This window comes from Pithys albifrons, chromosome 7, assembly GCF_047495875.1.
Source record: "Pithys albifrons albifrons isolate INPA30051 chromosome 7, PitAlb_v1, whole genome shotgun sequence".
In the NCBI taxonomy this organism is placed as follows: domain Eukaryota; kingdom Metazoa; phylum Chordata; class Aves; order Passeriformes; family Thamnophilidae; genus Pithys; species Pithys albifrons.
Window position 1 is genome coordinate 32,631,665 of NC_092464.1, and position 20,714 is coordinate 32,652,378.

Below are 20,714 nucleotides of genomic sequence, written 5' to 3' on the forward strand. Positions count from 1 at the left end.
AGCTATTTCACTTTGGAAGATAACCACAGACTGACAGGCTTCAGTTTTTCCAAACTGTAAGAGATTTGGACCCTAGTTCTCCTAACTTCAAAGACAGAGCATACACACAGTGAAGGTCACACTGTCAGGCTTCTGGTTTCCTACACAGCATGATCGGATCTCCTGTTTAAATTCCACGAATATTGTTCCTGGAAAACTGCTTGGTAAATAGTAACACTGGAAGTAACACACAACTGCAGTGATTCACATGTGTAACCTCCATTTTTGCTAACAAAACTACCCGCACAAATCCTATGGCAGAGTTAACATTAGGAAGCCTGTGCAATACTGCCAGGTGACACAGAGCACATTTCTCAAAGGGATGGGCTGGGACTGAAACTTGACCTGGGGATTCACCTAACGGATTTAAGTCTAAGCTCTTCCCAATAAAGGCTTTGTATGTTTGCTGAGTGCCCAGGTGGTCTTTGTTAAGAGCCCAGGCTCTACTACATTTTCATATTCTCATCAACATAAACATTTAAGTCTCATGAAGGTTTAATCTGAAAGCCTCAAATACTCCACAAGCTCTAAGTCCCAAGGAAAGCTTAGGAACTGTGACCTTTCTCTAGCAAATAATGCAGGTTTCTCAAACTATGCATTTTTCATACAACCTGAAAAAAACCTGTCACATCAGGCCATGAAACGTATGTTTATTTTCTAAGTAAAACAGCCAGACATTAGCCAATTTAAGTCTCCAAAATGAACAACGTGATTCTCACACTGCATTCGTTACAGTCAGTGACAAGAGACAACCTAGTATCTATCTTAAGGCAGGATTTAATGAACATTAATTTCCTGACATGAACATAAGAAAGGTTCAAGATATTGGGGTTTTACAGGAACATGTACTATGAATGAGACTTTAACTTAGTAACTTACTATTAGGTTTGATCCATCAGTGAACACTCTTCTCCCAGCTTAGAGCCAGCCCCATTGTGCTAAGTAAAACACAGATGACACATACCATTTGCAGTGCCCAGACTTACAATATCCCACATACAATACAATATCTCAATTGTTTGTGATACAAGTCCTTGCAAAATTAGAATCCAAGTGACTTAACTATCCAGCTATGCCTGAGAACATGTCTACCATGGACTCTCTCAAGTGAAAGCAAACCCGCCCATTCAGGAGACAATGGCAGAAGTTCAACATGATTCTGTCACTGAAAGCCTCGCTCCTTAGAAGAAGCTTTGTGATTAAATTTAACATGTATCTTTAAAACAGCTCAATGTTGAAAGGAACTGATTTGCCACAGTTAAGAAATCATCCACAGTAGTACTGAACTTCCTCAAAATTGTCATCCCTGTGATAAAAGGCCTGTTAGAGGCACCTTGTCTCACAGACAGATTATCACAGAAGAGAAGCAGCTCAGTTTTGCATTTCAGAAATATTTTCATATTGTTTTCTTACTATGGAGGCAAAAATATGGCCAAGAACATTGCCAGAAGGATCTAAAACTCGAAGTAAAATACTTTTACCAAAAGTATTTCACTGATGAATGAAAAATAGATTGGAAGTTAATTTGACCACATTATGTAACACTACTTACTTTTTTCAACATAAAACAACTGGTTGGAAGGCAGAAAGAACAAAAGCAAAACACTGGGGGTGGGGCGGAACTATATGATCCTTAAGGTCCTTCCAACTCAAACGTTTTATGATTTTGTGCAATGCATAAGCTTCTGAAAAGACACTGGAGCATCCAAGTACATTATTGATGGGAAAAACTGCAGAAAAGCCTTTCAGATGCCATGAAATGCAGTCATCAATGTCATTCCACACTTTGCTCCATAAAACTGCTTTTTTCTTCTTTGCAGTGTCATTTGTTGACATTGCCCTCCAAAAAAAGTCACCAAATCTGAATTTGCAGCTAACAAATCTAAGAGAAATCACTTATAGAAACTTCCACAGTCATCCTCTCACTCACCGGAAATGTATGCTAAAAATTATGCAAGACAATTAGTAAGACTTCATAATCCTTCACTACACACATCTTTTCCCTGTGAACATGAGATTCGGGAGCGTTTTCGGCACAGAGCTACAATTCAATTGGACAGGAAACAAACGTGATGGCTGTCGGGATTACAGAGAACGAGCCAAATCCACGGACACCACCTCTCCTTTCACCGTTACCTTTACAAGACCAAGCACATGGAAGGTTACTCCAATTTAATGTGCGCCAAGTTAAATCCCGAAGCCCGGGCAGGCACCAGCCCTGCAGCCCGCGGCGCTTCCCCTCGGGCAGCGAACTCTCTCTCAGCGCATGGAACTGTTGCTGCCGCCTCTCCATCGCCGCCGGCGGCACCCAACTCAGCGCGGCGGCGAAACACCCAAACGCGCGGACAAGACAGGTTAGAAAGAAAGCACTTCCCCGCACGCCACCGCACCGTGCCCTACCCCTTCCAGCCAAGGTTTACGGGCGCGCCGGGAAGCGCCAAGCTCGGCGCTGCCCGCCCCGCTCCGGGGACAGGCGGGAGCAGCTCCTTTGTCTCGCCCGCAGCCCCGGCCGCCTTGCCCCGGCGGCACCTTCCCCGCGCCGGGCCCGGCGCTGCCGCCGCTTCCCGCCCCGTGCGGGACCGGGACCGGGCGCGGGCGGGGCCCGAGCGGCCATCGAGGCCAGGATGCCTGTGGGTGCCCGGGGGAACCCGCTGATGGGGGGGAGGCTGCAACCGGTGCCCGGAGCGCCTCCCCGCGGCCCTTCACCGGGAACAGGGACCCCGCCCTGCCCCTCCATCGCCCCCAGCCACCGGCTCTGCCCCCGGCAACTCCACCGCCCCCTCCCGCCTTCTCCCTCCTAACCACCTCGGCCCTTCACCCACCGCCCCCCAGCGGGTCCTGCCGCTCCAGCCGCGCGCTGCCGCCTGCCCCGGGCGAGGCGCGGGACCCGGAGCCAGAGGGGTTCCGCTCCGCCGGACGCGAGTTGCCGACGGCCACAGCCTTCCCGAAGGGATGCGACAGCCCCGCGCTCTGAAAAAAGTTACGCCCGCGGGAGCGGCCGCGCGCGGAACTCACTCACGCACTCCCTCCCTCACTCGCTCCCTCCCTCCCTCAAGCACTCACACTCACCCTCCCTCCCGGCGGCTCCGCCGCAGCCGCGACTCAAACTCGCCTCCCGCCGGGAGCGGCAGCGGCCGCGCCGGGAGGGCCCCGCGCGGTCCCGCCGCTCCCGGCGGCGCCCGCAGCCAACCGGAGCGCGCGGCGCGGGCACGCCGGCCAATGGCGCCCCGGTGGGCGGGGCCGGGGGCGCGCGGGGCGGGGGAGCCTCGGGGCGGGCACGGAAAGGGGAGGCGCTGCCTCGGGAACGTGGGGCCGGGGGAAGCTGAGACGGAGACCTGAACGCTGGGAAGGGTCGTGCCCCGCGGGGAGATGCGCCCTCCGAGACAGCGAGGAGCGCTCGTGGCAGCGGCCGCTCGGGACAGAGGACGGGCGGCAGCGCTTGGGACGGACTGGAGGGAGCCGGCCCCAGAAGCGTGTGCCCTACCCTGTCCCGATCACACACACACGGTCACGCTGCCATCACTGGGAAATGAAACCACAGCCCGCGGCAGAGTCGGCCTGTGGCTGCCCCGGCCCCGCAGGCACAGCCGCAGCTCCGCGGGGCGCTCGCACAGCCCCACCCCAGGAGCGCCTCGGCACGGAGCGCCGCTCGAGTTTCATCAGGCATCTCGTAATCATCATTTAGATACTGGATTCTTAGCAACCTTGCCCAAGTGAAGCGGTTGTGGACAACTCTCATTCCACATCACTCCAAGGCCTTTTAACTTTTTTTTTCCCCCATTTTTTTTCCTACTGACTTCATCCTTGGAGTGCCCTGAAGAACGATCTTGAAATAAATCTGCATACCACACAATTAACTACTTTTGGGTTTTAAAGTTCTGTTTACATTTTATTGTTACCACCAGAGTTTCTTCACAAATATGTTTTCAGGACGTAAGTTTTAATCCTCAGAAGCACATGTTTATGGTAATCTTCAGGATTAATGAAGATTAAATTAATCAGTAATCTAATTGCTGTACAGTGAAATCAAGGCAAGGAGGCTGTGATTTGCTCAATGGCAAATATGCAATGACAGAGCCCAAATTAACACCACCAACATTTACTGTCACAAAGCATTGGCCCATACAATTAAAAGTCATGGTCTTCTACACCACACCAGTCTTCATTTCCTCAATGACAGTAGGTACATAATGTGTTCACACACAAATTTATTGACTTCCCTGGAGACCTGAACCTAAGAAAATACCGGGTCCAAATGCATTTCTTCAAGATTTCTTAGCCATCCTGAATATAGATATCAGTATCTTTCTGTCTGAGCTGGTTCTAGACTTGTGCTATTGTACCATTCATTTCCATAGGTATAGAGCATATCAATTTGTTCACAATAAAATATATGTGCTATTTTCAAGGATCTTTTATGATACAAGCTATAATACATAAGAATTGCTTTTAGAATATATGTCTTACTAAGCCATTTGTCTTTAGAATACTCCCACTGTGTTATGGTCTAAAATCATTCTGTCATTAGTTTCTATGACACTGGATAAAATAGGTCTGTTTTCCTGAAAAGATAGATATTATTTACAACAAAGTGTAAAAAAGTGTTATTATTTCACTGAGATGAATAGAGACAATTAAATGCCATAATCTTAGTAACAACCAATTGCAACTTTTTGAAGGAGATAATAACCTTCTACCTTTGAAAGAATATACATCTGAAGCACCACCAGAATACTTAACACTTTGGTTGGGGTTTTTTAAGCTCTTTATCTGACTTTCTCTGTATTCTCACCATTATTTCTACCAATAGCATTGCAGGCACACAGCTTCCATCACAATGTCTTTCCCACCTGCTGCCTGTACCTATTCCTGATATCCGTCTGGTTTTTGCGACCCAATAGTTATGCAAAACACCATATTAGACTGAATTAATCTGTAGAGAACCAAGCAGAAGAAACAAGGAGTTTTTTTAACACTCTTCTGTTCCCTGAGCTGGTTTATTGCTCAGTCCTGCAGTTCTGAGAGCAGCACGGACCAAAGAACAAGCAACAGAAGCAAAGACACGGCAATGCAGGAGGAGTTTATTGGCCTGCATCCTCAGACCCAGTGTCAGTAGGGAGATTGGGTACTGATGTGGCTTGTGGCATCCATGGCATACTAAGTGATCCTGGTAATTGCAATGACATACTGAGATCACACCGTCATTAGTTATTAATTTTACTGATATTAATGTGTTATGACTAACAATTAGCAAAAGTAATGAATCATCCACAAACAAAAGGCAGGTAAAGTCTTCACATGCAGCAGATAACTGTTCTTCCATGTGAGGTCACATTATCAAAACAAAATTGTTCAGCTTGTACTACTTCCACAGACTTTTTTTAACTTCTAAATTATTTTAGTGTTTCAGGTTCTCTTACCACATTAGCCTTCAATCTTTAAATGCAAAAATATATATGCAATAAATTTTCTTTTTAATGTTTATATTTCTATGGAGAGCTGGGCACATCACTTACTGCACTCAAGTCTTGTGTTTATGGGAGGTTTTTTTGCCATTAGCAATCCGTTTCCAACTGCCCTCTCAGAGGAATGCTATGAAGAATCAGAACTTCTCCAGCCGTCAGGACTGCTCAGTGCTGTTTCACAAACAGTATTTCCAGGAATAAGTTCCCTTTGAATTTCATAAAACATTCTTATTGCTAAGAAACATAATTTGGAACATAGAGCTTCTGCCTGCTTCATTTTTTGGTCTCAGCCTTTTCATTACAAGTTCTTATATTTAGATATATTATGGAATCGTAAGCTTCTTTAAAAATAGAAATCCTTGATAAATAAATACTTAACAACCTTAATCTCTCTCATATGACCACATTCTTAAAGCTCAATTCAACACACAGACCGTTTTCAAAAGACAGTACATCTGGACCGTGGGGAAAAAAATAGCAGTTATTTCCAGTCATCTGATCTCATACCAAATCCGTAGCCTGTGAGACACCAAGAAGGGCACCATTTAGAGAACGAGACAGAACTCTAGATGATAATTTGTTGGTCCTCTGTCCCAGTGCCAGCCTAGGCCAGGCTGGCTGTGACTGCAGTCAACTGCACATGCTGCCAGGTGGATGGTAGCATCATCATGGAGCAGCCCTTCTGTTTTGGCTAGGATGGAAAAACACTTGCTGCCGAAATAAGAGCAGTCTGTAGTCTTGATTAGAAATTCAGCTAACATTTTCAGAGATGCTCAGAACTCACATTGCTTTCCTACAGAGCCTTTGATTAAATCCACTAATTGGGACTACAAGGAAGGATCAGGTCATTTTCCACATAAGCAGAGATCCAAGCGCTTTGTATCAAATGCAGAGGGCTCTGGAGACTCTTGGTCTGACATTTTCCATGAAAACAGTTTCAGTAACCAAAGCATGTAAGAAGTCAGAGAGAAAAAAAGTAAGAAAATCATGTTGACCTAGGAAGACAAGCAGATATTCTGAAATTTCCTTTCCAATAGAAATAAGATGGCAGAACTTTCTGCAACACCATAAATTCCAAAATTTTTATTTTTGGACCTCTGAAACAACTGACAAATATGATATTTTGACAGTGTCAGACATTCAGGTTTGACCTATGGTTTTTATATTCTAGTTTCAACAATAAATAAGGTATTTTGATCGCTTTCCATTGAAAGCATAAAAGAAACCAATATATTCCTGCAAAAGCTACATTTTATCAAATCCATGTTTTGCTAGAAAATTGCTCCAGCAGCAAGCTCTTTACTAGATCTTTCCAGAAAGTGAAAAATCACTTACATCTGTTCTACTCTGAAACACTGAAGAACTCAGTGTCTCAGATTTCCCATATTATCACAAAACATTTTAAAGGAAACTGTTCAAAAAGGAAGGACTCTATAAGCATTTTGTTGTTCAATTGATTGAATAAAGTCCTTTTACTAAAACTTCATATTAAAAAAATAAAACAAAACATGTATTAGCATGGAACTATAAAAAAGTATCCTTTACTTCATAATTTATGATAAGTTGTATTTATTCTAAATAAATATAGGTTTTATCTTATGCTTTTTACTGACCTGGAGTTCTCCTGGCAACCTGGAATTCTCCTTAATTAGTTTTGGGTTTTTTTGCAAACCTTACATACAATCCTAATGCTACTATGCCTTTGATTTGATACTATTACAATGAAATATTTATTACAAAAACACCACAGTAGAATTAAAAACAGAATAGTTAATTTATTCTACTATGGGAAGACTTCCCAAAAGTTTAAATTCACATAACTCAAATTTAAAACTGAGTATGTCTTATTGTTGAAGGCCAGTTCTCTAAACAGTATAGTCTATACCAATATTTTGCACTAAGGGATGATGCTTACAACACTTGAAAATGCAAGGTAACAGCTCCTGATTTTGATTAAATTTTAAGGAGAAACCACTGCAAGAATTTGATAGCAGAAAATGCTTTTTCTGATAGTATCACTAACATAAGGCAAAATTTAAAAAATATAGGAAGCAAATCATCATAAACATAAATACACAAAAGATAGGAAATCACTTTTTCTTTCTCACTCTTTAAAAGCAGAGGTTGAAAGCACATACATACGTTTGTAAGTACAGCAGTTCACAAGAATAATTGTTTGAGTGGGAAGACCCAAGCATTTCATCAAAGCCTGTGTAGTTCAGAATGCTAGAAACAGTCCTTCAAGGTAAGGGAGGGGAAGAGAAGAACAACGTGGAAATTGCTGTTATGAGACCTACAACCAAACACACAGCATCATGACAGAATTGACAGCAGAAAAGGCTGGGTTTGAGAGGGAGAAGCTTAGGAGACAAGTCTCTGCTGCAATAGAGCATCTTCTGTGGCACACTCCCCCTACAGTGCTACAGTCCTTCATGCTTGATGAAATACCAAGAGAAATACTGTTACCCACCAGGCCTTTTATGCAACAGCCCTGCATTGGTATTAGTAGCTCAATTAAAGTACCACAGCTATTTTAATTATCACAGCTGAGCTGGCTTTCCTCTCTCTGACCACAACTGTTTGTGGTGCCTGGCTGGGGGCTCCTCCTTGTGTATACGACAAAGAGGAACAGGAAGGGCTTGTGTGGTTGCTGTGAAAATAAAAAGGGAGAAAGATGAGGAAAAAATTATGTGAGGCAATCTAAGGATTTTTGTGTTTTCATGATTCTTCATGCTCATTAATTGTTACTCCTACAGAAAATTCCTCTTTTGGCTCACGTGCGCCTAGGCATGTTGACAGCATTCTGAGTTTCTGTATTTATTGTCTTGCTGCTGGACTACAGAAAAATTAACAGCTCAGTTTACAAGGGCTGTCAGACTCCCTGACCAGCATATTCTTTTCATGAGAAACTTAAAGTCATGGCATTCTCCCAGTGTCCTCCTCTGCCTCCCAAGGGGCCTGGGGGCTCCCCCATGAGAAACCCTGTCCCTTTGGGGCCAGGGCAGAGCTGCTCAGCAGCCGGAGGTGCTGGGTGTGTATGAGGCTGCCCAGCTGTGCTCACCACTTCCTCTTTCAGCATGTGTTTAGCGGGTGAAGAGACTGTGGCTGGACTCAGAGCTAACAGCTGACATTCATTGCTGCATACTCTTGGGCCACGCTTGTCAGCTTTTCCATTGAATCACGAGAGCTAGAAGCACACACACTCATTTTTATGTTGGAAGCTCTCCCTTCTGATGTAATCCTGTTAGCCCCAAAAAACAGGACACTAGATCCAAGCCTACAAAGTTCATCTGTCTTCTGCTAGCCCAGATAAGCAGTTTAATGTCATACTTGGACACCCTGACACCCAGCCTCTGTTAGGAAGCCCTTATCACATGTACTGTGGTTGGCTCCATACAGGACTAGTGGAAGCAGCTGTGAAAAGCAGCATGAGCGCGTCTGTATAGCAACATCTTTTTGGTCTGATCCAACTCCTCTGCCATGGCTCCATCCTTCCCTCAGCTGTAGCTATTCCAGGGTACAGAACCAGCACTGGCTTGAGAGTTCCACATTTCAAACGATTCCCCCCCAAAAAGCTAAGTCTTTAGCTACATTACTAAGTTTCATAATCCTGAGAGAGGATAAGGTTTATTTTAAAGCAGATAGAGCAATAAAAGTACAAGGATAAGCTCCAAGAGAAGCAGAAGGTAGGCATTAGGAAGTCATAGAATTATAGTTTGGGTTGGTAGGGACCTTTAAAGGTCATCTTGTCCAATCCCCCTACGGTGAGCAGGGACACCTTCAACTAGATCAGGTTGCTCAGAGCCCTGTCCAGCCTGACCTTAAGTGTTGCTGGGGACGGGGCATCAATCGCCTCCTTGGTGATACAAAATTTCTTCCTTATATCCAGTCTCAATCTGCCCTCTTTTAGTGTGAAACCATTATGCTTTGTCCTATTGCTAGAAGCCCTGCTAAAAGGTTTGTCCCCATCTTTCTTACAGGCCTGCTCTAACTGTACAGATATCACTGCAACTCCAGATTACTGGAAGAAAATGTGGAATTACTATCAGTTCAGATTTTTAAGAACAGTTTAGGTATATTTGACCCTGTTTTAAGACAGATACAGAGAACTGAGAGATGTCTCTTCATTATTACCTTTCTGAGCTTCTGGATTTTATTGGCTATGCTTATTCTCTCTTCTCAAAATAATGAGTTACAGACTGAATATTTTAAGACTTCAGTGAAATTAAATTACAGTGTTATGAAATGCTTTTACAATAAGTATGGAAACACTATTGATGGGAACATAAGTATTCTTAAATAGGGAAATAACAAAAATCTCACATATTTGAAATAAAATCCAAAGCAAACTTGAGTTAGGCAGTTATCTTTGTTACCTACTCTGATAAATTATAGATAAGTTTGTCTCCTGCTTTTATGGTTCATAGCTATATCAACCCAGTTCTTAGAATGTTACTGTAGAGGGTTTTTACAGTTTGTTTTCAGTGTTAACCCTAAATTTCCTGTTGATAAAGGACATGGGGTTTTTTCAGGTTCTTTGGCAGTGCCCAAAGAAGATGATAACTTACAAACAAGTGCATTCTTTGCACCCCATTTATTTTAATAGAATTTTATGGAGTTTTTCTGGTATTTCTGCTTACTTAGAACAGCCAGACAGACATCTGTTCTTGTTCTGTCAAGAGCATCAGCTGCTTTGTTTTTATTTAATATGTTGTTTTCCTGTCCGCAGAGAGACTTTCCACTTGGTCAAGGACAAAATTCCAGCCAACATTTTTTTTTCTGAATGTGAACAATGACAAAAATCTTGCCAATGAGACTTGCTTTCCTCTTAGTGTGGGAGGTCACAAATATGTTCTAATTATTTGGTAATTTCCCCTAGAATTCATAATGTTGGTTACAGAGACCTGCTTCACTTTCAAAGACTGGACTAAGGAGGAGAAGCAGACTCTTAAGGTAACCAGGCCATTAGTGCTCCACTTTCTTGCTATTTGCTTCCCCCAAACCTGCCATTTTAAAGAATAAAACCTTACTTTTCATAGGGTTATTATCTAGAAAAAAGAGAACATTCAAATTATGTAGTTATTATTTGATACAGCTGCATCCTGTTGATTTTTAGAAAGTCACATTTCAGCTCAGCAGTTTGCTTCCCTCGGCTCAGCTTGTGCTCTGTTTTAGCTAGCATCTTACATATTCTCAGTCTGTCATGAAGAACAGAGATATGACACTGGCTAAAATGAAAAAGGGACAACATATACTTGTTACATATTACATATTCAATCAAAACTGTTGGGAGTTCCAAGGTGGGGAAAGGCATCTGATTTTTTTTCTAGGGGTGAATTTCATAATCTTTCTGAGAAACTCAGATCAGCTATCAAACAATAGCTAAACTTATTTTCAATTTGCTTTTCAAACTATTTGTCAATGTGTATCTTGCAGCCTTGCAGCCCTTGTGCATATATAACTGCCAGTGGCTGACTTGTCTCTTGACTTTTCTGGGAATTTATTCTCTGAAACATTCGAATTATACCTAGTAATAGTACAGGATTATGGATTACCCACCACTCAATAACCATCACTCACTCAGGCAGCTGTGAACCTTAAAACTGACTGGACACCAAGCAGCTGAGCTGCTGGCAAGTGGGAGAGATTCATTCTTGGTAAAAAATGAGGTAGAACGATTTGGGTTTTTCTTTGGAGAAATAATTTGTAAAGAGCATTAGAGTGGGGAAGGGGGAGTATAACAGAAAGGATGTGATGGTTTTGAGCAAGGGATGTCATACAAAAGAAACTATGTAGTTGGGGGGAAAAAAAGCAGTTGAGAAATTGAGTATTGCACATACATATCTGTCCATATATATCTATATTTTATGTCCACCTTCAAAGCATATAGATACCATGGCCACAGACCACAGCCCTGTATGACCTGAGTGGTGACCATGTTTTATTAGTCAACATGTTTATCAAAGCATTATAGAAAATAAAAGCTCTCCATAAATGCTGAGCATTGAGAGAATTCCCCTGTTTTGACAGAAACAAAGTCTATTACAGTAAAGCTTGTTTCCTGCCTTGGCAAAAAGATCTCACCACCGGTATCCCAAATAGTATTCTCCATTGTCACGATGACATCTACTGGAGGGGATGGGATTGAGCATCTATTTCTCTGTCCAAAATATTAAGTCTTCTAACAACTGCAGGACTGGTGTGGTTTCACACACTGAGAACTACTACAGTATTGAAACATGTGGAAAGCAACATGATATTGTCAGTATTCCAAATATTTTAAATTGCAGCTCCCTCAAGAGACACAAAATTTAAAAGGATTAGAGGAAATAATTCAAACCTCATCTAGTATAGGTAAATAAAAATGCCCCAGCCAGATAATTTTAAATTATTAAATGAAAAGGGAAGAAATATGTTGACTATCTCTTGAAAGATTCAATAAACATTAACTGTACAATAATGCATATTATTGTGGTACTCAAAAGATATGCTAATCTGAAACACAGGTATGTTAAAATAAAGGAGATATTAGAAATCAGTTATGCAAAACAGTATGAATTAGAAAGAAAATATATTCAACACTTTACATATGAGGTTTTTAATTTTCTCCACAAGAAAAATACCATATGTTGGCATGAAAAGATAGTGTATATTCTTGCTACATTTTCACTTCATATTTGCAAATGTAAATACATCTTCACAATAACTGAAAAGGAGAATTGAGAACTAATATGTTTTCTGAGGCATCACATCTAACTTCTTTTGTTGAAAATGAATTTCTGCAATTTATTTAAATGAAACTGGAGTCACCAACCATTCAAGATACTTTCTCAAAATAAAAATTTGTGAGGAAGTACATTTCTTTTCCTTTAAGCCCATTCATCACTGCTAGATTATGGCTGCACCTTGGCGCCCTTCTCCTAGCTTGTGGAGGTCCTCCACTTGGATGAGGGACAGCACATGCCAAGTCACCCTATTGTACTCTTGTTCACTCCATCCTGTTCCTGTTCATGGAGAGGAGCAGAGAATAATTGTGGGGCAACTGCTGTGTGCTAGCAGGTGGTATCTGCAGGCTCAGTCTGTGTTTGGGATGGAGAGGGTGCATGTGGATTCTGGCTGTTGCTTTTTGGTAAGTTTATAGAGGCATTTCCCAGGAAGGAAGTGCACACATCAGGCTAGATTTTGCCATGAAACTAAAGCAAACTAAAACAATCCTGGTCATTAAACTTGCAGCCTAACACTGCACAAACCCAGACTTACCGGAAAAAAGCTAACAATAAGACTTTAATTAACAAAAGATTTTTTGCCTCCTGGAGTTTCCCTTTCTTTCTTGTGCAGGAAAGAGAAACAGTAATAGATACCTGCAGATGATCAAGTGGTCTGAAATGAATGAATGCTTCAGAAAAATCACAATATACAAAGTCAGGAAATTTTTTCTACATGAAGGAAATTCACTCTAATAAGATCAGAGTTGAGGACAGAAGAACAACATGTACTTCTGTTTTCTCTGCTGTTAATGACAGGCGTAAAGAATAGCCACCTTAAATCCTATTATCTGTTACTTGCATATGAAAGAAGATATCTTTAAACCATTAAACTGTCCACACCTACAACTGTTAGGTTTCCCATTTTCCTGGCCCAGGAAGGCTGTTTTGAGGGAGAAGACACTGCCTGAGCATTCTCCACTCAAGGAGTTACATACACACCACCCAAGACTACAACTGCTAGGACCACAGTTCCTTTGCAGCCAGCAGCTCCAGTGAGCCAATGGATGCCCCTTTCGACTCCTCGCTCACACACAGGTTCATTCTCAGGTGCGTTTCCTCCTCCTTCAGGCTCAATTCTAAGTTTCCTGCAGCAGAGTCCCAGGCATTGAATTTTATAAAAACAAATAATTTAATACAGTGATACAGCAGCAGGGTCAGCTTGAGCATCCGGAGAGCCACTGCAAACAAAGAAATCTCCTTTTACAATTTATGCACCCATGCCTCACATGCTCTGCATAGGCCTTTTTAGTCCAAGGGTGATTTGTGGTCTGGGTTCTTCTAACACCTTATAGGATTCTTTCTTCATCTCCACACAGGCAGGCTATTAACTGTTCTCATCTTGTCAAGTTGCATCTCCTGCTGCTGACTGTAGTCTCTTTATCTTCTCGCTTGTGCTTCCTGTGTGCCTGCTCACCAGTAGAACACGGGAAAGAAAAGAAGCCCTAGACTTAGGAAAAACATTACTTAGCAACAAGTAAAATATCAATGTGTTATCAATATTCTTATACTGAATCCAAAACACAGCACTGTACTTGATACTAGGAAAATTAGCAAGAAAGCTAGTTCTAGTCCAGCCAAAAGCATAGATGTCAGTGAAAGTCCACAGCTTGTAGCCTAATGCTTCAGCAAACACAGTTACTCATGCTAAGCAAGTAGCATACCAAATCACACAATATTATAACTCTGACTCATTCTATTTAAAACATACTTATTTAATCTAAACAACTAACACCTCTAAACAGCTAGATATATTTAAATTCTCTTCACAACCTCTCTCCTTCAGTTTGTCTTCAGCAGGAACTTCTGAAAAGTGATCTTTCCCTCCTGTGTCTTCTCCAAGGACTTGTAAGTCTTTTAACTTCTTTTGATATTCAAGGTCTCAGACTGAAGTTTGTTTCTCCTTGGAGACTGCATGTAATGTCCCTGAATGCTGCTACTTTCACTCATTATCTTTTCAATGTAGGCTTGTCTGTTCTTGTGTGGGAACAATTACATGTTCTTTGTTTGCTCTTTCCATAGCTTCAGGCTAAGTAAGATGAAGATGGGACACTCAGAAGCCATCCTGCACATATTTTCCCTCGATGATTCAGACATATATCTTTCAGCCTACTGCATCTCAGTGCTAATAATTTTATTACATCCCCTCATTTTTTCAGTTACCTGTTGTAAGCATCCCTAACCACTGTCATTCACACTGCTGGGAACAAAGGTCAGCCTGAACGTGACTCTGCACAAAGAACATCATCAACAGACCCTTTTTGCTGATGTTGTATTATGTTCATGTCAGCCTCAGAAAGTGCCTTAGTAATCTGTAGATACTTCATGGTATAACTTCAATGAAGATTAGAACTGTGAACATTCTTACACTATCAGAATTTCTTACTAAACAAATGTCCATACAGAAACTCATTTTGGCAAAATTAAAAGAAGATTCTTCTTCCTTCTGAAAGATCTTGTTTACTTATCTTTCATTTCATCACAGAGAATACAAACTCCTGAGACAGATGCAACTTCAATGGGAAAAACCGGAATGCAACTCCCATGCAGCTGTCCTGATGAGGGAACGGGATCAACACAATCTAATCTAATAGTCTACATTGTAGAATATATAATTTCTTGTACCAAAGGTCAAACAACTTGCCCCACCATGATTCAGGGACAGCAGTGTTTGTCTGGAACTTGGTGTTGGATCCACAGGAGATCATTATGCCCTCCCAGCACTTCCTCCATTCCCATGTGGAGTTTCCTTTCTTCTCAGGAAAACAGAAAAAAATAAGTCTTTGCAATTAGCAGTGACTACTCAAGCTCAAATTTCTGCAGTGCTGGTTCTCGCCTTCACTCTAGATCTGTGTAATTCAAGGTTAATGGGACTGATGTTTTTAGACACTTTGCAAGATCAAACCATAGTGGACTGCAAATTGTTTGATTAAAACTATTTTAAACAGTCCTTTGAACATTATAATCACGCTTCTTGCTGGCCATGTGGTGCCTGCACCTCTCTGCTCCACTCCATAGCTCCTGCATCGTGGCATATTGTGTTTATTTGGCCCTTGAGATAAAAAGCTTTATTTCTCCTCATACAATCTTATACGTTTCCATGATGTAGCTAGTTCATCCAGCCAGACTTGAATCTGCTTCATAGAATGCTGCAAGAATCACTTACATGGCACAAGCAGCTCTTTGACAGCACTCTTCAATGCTACACAGGACAAGGAAAAACATATCCATCTAAAGGATAGATAGCATGCAACTGTTCCACTGAAATTCATCCAAATGAATTTCCACTATGAGCTGGACTCTCGTTTTACTAAGTGGTTACAGCTCTGCTGACGTCAATGTATTTGCAGCTGTTCACAACAACATGAATTTGGGCTTCGATCTAACAACCCTATTGTTTGCAGGGAGGAGAGAGAGGGTTGTTTGTTTCAGATAAAACTGAGTCAGTGATTGTGTCATAGACCCACTCACTGCCCTGTGGAAACCAGTAAAGCCCCTATTATATCTCAGTTGCATGTGTATTACTGGGGAGACATTAACACATTGCCATGACTGAATAAGGGAGATATTGTAGGTCAGTGTGTATCAGACACTATCTGATTTTTACATACTCATACTTTTATTAATTTCTTTGAATTTCAGATTATGTTCTAAGGGGATAATATGATACACCACTTGAAACAGCCATACCATTCCTATCATCCCTGCAACATATATTCATTTGGTACTACCTGAGCTTGGACCAAACAGATTACTGCACTTCATAATCTCCTATCTAGTGTGTCTTTCAGCCCTCTCTGGGTCACCTCCTCTGTCAGCCCCTAGGGGCTCACCTGTTTGTGACAAGGATTTGGTCCAACATGGCCTAGCTACATAACCTTGGCTCCTCTGGGTTAATTGCTAGGTTGTGACCAAGAGCTGTGAGAAAGTCCAGACAAAAAAAAAAAGGAAAGGAAAATTATAGAGGTAGAATTGGTGAATTGGGATATTTAAGATAATCCAGGAGGAAGAACGCTAAAAAAAAGGCATAAAATGTTGCAGATAGGGATACAGGGAGATACCAGTGTCACCGGAGGACTCCATGAAAGGCAGTAATCCGTCAATCCTCATGATTGCTCCAAAAAGCAGTTACAATCGACTGCAGAACAGCTTCTTTTAATCATCACTAGTTATTTCTTTCAAAACTAGCTTTTTCCTACCCACAAAACAAATGTGCAGTCAAACGAACATGACAAATACATCAGTGTCATTCTAACATGATTCCTCAAAGCTAGTTACTCCCAATAGCACACACGTTACTAACGCCAAGGACCACTACTCCTCCAGCTGTCATTCAGAATCCAGGCTACTCTCAGGCTTTCAAGGGCTCCCACCTCTGTGCTATGGAAAACCTCTAAAAAACGCAGCCCTCTGGGGAGATACAAGTTAGAGGATCTAGGTATTTAATTTTATTTAAGTAAAAGCGAAAATGACAGGTCTTGTCTATGCAGTGCCTTTTCTAACTGACCAGTGTTTTCTGGATTCCCTTTTACAGCCCTTATTATTCATCCTGGGCCCTGTCACTTCTCTGGACAGTGTGTGAAGTTCAGCTTATCATTTACTCTGTGCTAGCTCCATATGGCTCATGCATGCTATCCCAGGATGACGAGAACAACAGGACCTATTCTAGGAGTAGGATGGAATAACAGCAAGAAAATACTACAGCTGAACAGCCTGCTGGTGCAGGTATGAATTTCCTAGTCCCTGAATTCATGCATCAGGTCACACAAAAATGCTTTTTCTCCTTATAAATAAGGTGTACCATTTGTTTGTATTTTGTGAGACCCTTTATCCCACACCCGCAATGAGCATGCTCTGGCATATACTTACCTCTTCTCAAACCTTCCTCTCTTTGCATTAATTCTTCCATACCTCTCAGAGTGTGAAAATTAAAAACTAGAGCCTACAGATTGAGAAACACAGCCAGCATTAAGCACGCGTATGACTGGCAATTTGTAAAAATCTATAATATTTTCATAATACAGACAGGTACACAGAAAAAAAGAGCCAATCCACACAAGTTTGTGAGTGCTCTCTTGCTTCTCAAATCCACAGTGAGTTCTCCATCCACCCTGAGCTTCCCATAAGAATTAACCCTCAGAAAGTATCTTTTACATTCAGACATTCAAACGGGTGTTTAACAAGGAGTAAAAGTTTTATGAGTCTCAAATGATCACAGACTCATACTTCTTAACATAATACAAAATAAACTATCACTGAAATGGCATTTTAATCTTTGTATGATGTTATTCTAACTTTAGCATCAACAACTCAACATTAATTCTTACTGTCATAAAAAACCAGATTGATTCTCAGGCCTTTGGGCAATTACGTGAGTAACATAATACTGTTTATAATTGGCTATTTTAAAGGGATGTACATGACTTTGTTCCAAAGGAGGTGCCTCAATTGCACGTCTCTTGAGGATGACTCACACAGTGTTTCCTTGAAGGCATCCCATTCCAGGCAGCATTTGGAATGGAAAAATACACTTTGTTTAAAACATATATATAGAACTATCATCACATGTAAGGTTGGGGCATAAAGGCTATGAGTTCCTTTAAATGATCCAACATGACTATGAAGGGAGTTCTGCTATTTCCTGTTGTGCTGCTATTAAAAAAAATAAATTTGTGTCCTGCTAAGAGTTTTCCCTATATGAGGGCAATCCTTTCTTCTCTCTTTTTTTTTTTTTTGGTCTTTGAACAGGAAGTAGTTAATTGGCTTATTCAAGTAGAAGTGTCTGAGGAACATCTCTTGTTCACCCTGGGAAACCTGTAAAAACTTTGAACTGGAACTGCTGATACAAACTTTTTTGTTTTGTGAGCCTTCATTGGTAGGTAAGATGGCATAAACTTTGCTCAACTGTTGTTGTTATGCTTCTTTTCTGTATTTCACTTTACCTGTGGGTAAAAGTCACAGAGATAAACTCAGTTCCCAGTTTCACTATTCCTACATTGTCCTATATGTTTCCACTTAATTTTTTTTCTGAAATTAAGATACTAAGTCATAAATTCATGTTGAAACACTCAAAGATTTCAAATACAGATTTTTATTGGAATGTTTATTATTTGGCTGAAAACAAATATCTGAACTGATGCAGCCTTAGTTGTGGAGAGACTGATGGTCTCTGTAACAAAAGGCAGCAGTTTTACCCCTCGATTTGGACTCAGCACAAACAGTTCTAGTACTCTCTGATCCAGTTGCCTGCTTGCAGGCTAACCTACCCTGAGCTTAAACAAGTTCAGACGCTTAAGCACATACTGCCTGAATTCCTCTACTTAGCAAGAGGATTTGTTAACACTGAGAACCATCCCTATCAGGAGCTATTTAGGTCTAAATAATCCTTTTCCTGATAGGTTTCTCCCAAGAAAAGACTAGTTCTCAAGAGGAGAGGACAGCTCTTGATGGGGGAGGGGGGGGGGGGGGTCTGGTTGTTGCAACATGTAAGACAGAATATGCTGGAAGAAGACAGGGCAATGTTTTATTGAATGTTGTCTCTTTAGCAATATGGTATTCCACTCTCACTAAAAAGAATGCATATTCAAGTGTTCATCAAATTGCTGCCAAATAACTTCAAGCAATAAAATCAAAAAGGGCAGCTTTTTTCCAATCTATTCCCCTGTACACTTTTTTTTTTATTTTTGTAATCCTATGCTTACTATGACCTTGCTACAAAAAACTCCCTTGCTAGGGCTGCTTTCTTTTCCCTCTCATGGGCAACGAAGACTAGGGCTTTTGCAGTATCCAGAAATTTGTTAGCAGGTTCCACTGGCCCAGCCCCTGGCAAGCTCCTGCAGGTCAGCTCTGGAGCTCAGGAGCCTGTGCTACTGGCAGACAGCAAAGACAACCCCAAATCCTTATGCTTAGGCGCTATGTTGAGCTGCTCTCCTGCTACATTGTTGCAACTCATGCTACAGCAGTTACTGAACTGCCTTGAAGACACATCAAATGTTATTTTTCCTTGACAAAACGACAGAGAAGTGGGTTGGATGAGAATCATTGTAGACAGCCAGAATATTTACTGTTCTTCAGAGTGGAGAAACTAAATGAAGGAAAAGGTCTGGAATTAGTTCCAAACATTACTAAAGCCCAGGAGATGGATTCAGCCTACAGCAGATGTTAATGACTTAGTGCAACACCTCTTATGGCTGAATTAACTTCCATCTCACCTGCCGGCTGGGGTCAGCCAAACAGGGATACAGGGAATCCTCTGCTTTCAGTGTTTTGTTTACTTTATCTGCTCCCAAAAGGAAATGGTTTTCAGAGTACTCATTTGTCACAGTGACCTCCTTTGGCTTGCTCTGGTGATAAATCATTCCACAGCAGGCTAAAATGGAAATTCTGGCATGAAAAAGGACCACTGCCTGACAAAAGGCATGTCCCAATGTGGCTGCCAGGACAAAGCTTGCTCCTCAACCTGTCACAACCCAAGCCTCACCACTGAAATACAGGAGTCATATTACAACAGCACAATTAAATAACATGAAGTTCAGCTTGGGAGAATGCAGGAGGTATGCTTTCAAATCGTAATATATTAAGCGTTGTCTCGCTGGAACAACCTCCCTCATTCCAACCATCAGGGCCCTGAGCTCATGGACAGACTGCAGTGCCCTGACCACCCTCACCCAGGACACCTGCTGGCTGCCCAGGGCCAGAGCTCCTTATCACCTCACCTCCTCCAAGGACCACTGAACCACCAGCAGGTCCTGTCAACACCCTGGCCGTGTTTGGATGTGGGGGATGGCACCCTGCACAAGAGGGCACTCAGGTGCCAGGCTGGGGTCTCCTCCACAGCCTGCTCCCGCCTGTGGATTTGCCACCCAGCACCCCTTTCTGTGCAGAACTGTAAATGCATCCAACACCTCTACTGTGTGTGTGGATTGGCCTCTGGCACACTGGGTTAAAGAACCTGGTTTGGGACAACATAACAAGATATCACATACATTCACATTCAGAATTTCTACATCTTGTCCTATTTTGTGAATTGGAAAAAAAGCACAGGTGAACTGTTACCATTTGTAGACAGTATATAAAAAATTAATAATGCCAAAGTAACCGAGAAACATTCCTTCTGTCCAAAGAAGCACATGCACCCCTGAGAGAAAAGGATGCTGTAAATATATTCTAATTTTCAGTGCCAGGTTAGCATAAAGAGCTGAACAAGTTACCCTGTGTCATTCTAAATCCGCACTGTGAAGTTAGGCCTTGCTAATCTTCTACATTTCAGCACGATATCCTTATTACTTCAGCCTCTTGATTGAAAGATCTCTACCATGGTATGCATTAGAGATTATTGGATTAAGCAAACAATGTTCACTAAACATTTCAGAATATCTATCAATCTTGCACCAGTCTAATTAGCAGCATTAGTTGATGGCTTAAATATAATGTGATACATTTTCAA

The 20,714-nt window shown here is 41.7% G+C and overlaps 1 protein-coding gene across 6 annotated transcripts in view; it reads right to left on the minus strand.

The window, feature by feature from the left end:
* Positions 1-3,219, minus strand: part of HYCC1 (hyccin PI4KA lipid kinase complex subunit 1) — a 38,987-nt gene extending 35,768 nt beyond the window's left edge. For 4 of the 6 annotated variants that reach the window (XM_071560916.1, XM_071560911.1, XM_071560918.1 and 1 more), the window contains exon 1: positions 3,109-3,219. The gene's annotated coding sequence lies outside the window, so the exon portion shown is untranslated. Of the gene's footprint in view, positions 1-2,861; positions 2,919-3,102 lie in introns of those variants that run through there. The other 2 variants (XM_071560914.1, XM_071560915.1) reach the window with 2 other exon arrangements.
* Positions 3,220-20,714: the final 17,495 nt, after the last annotated feature.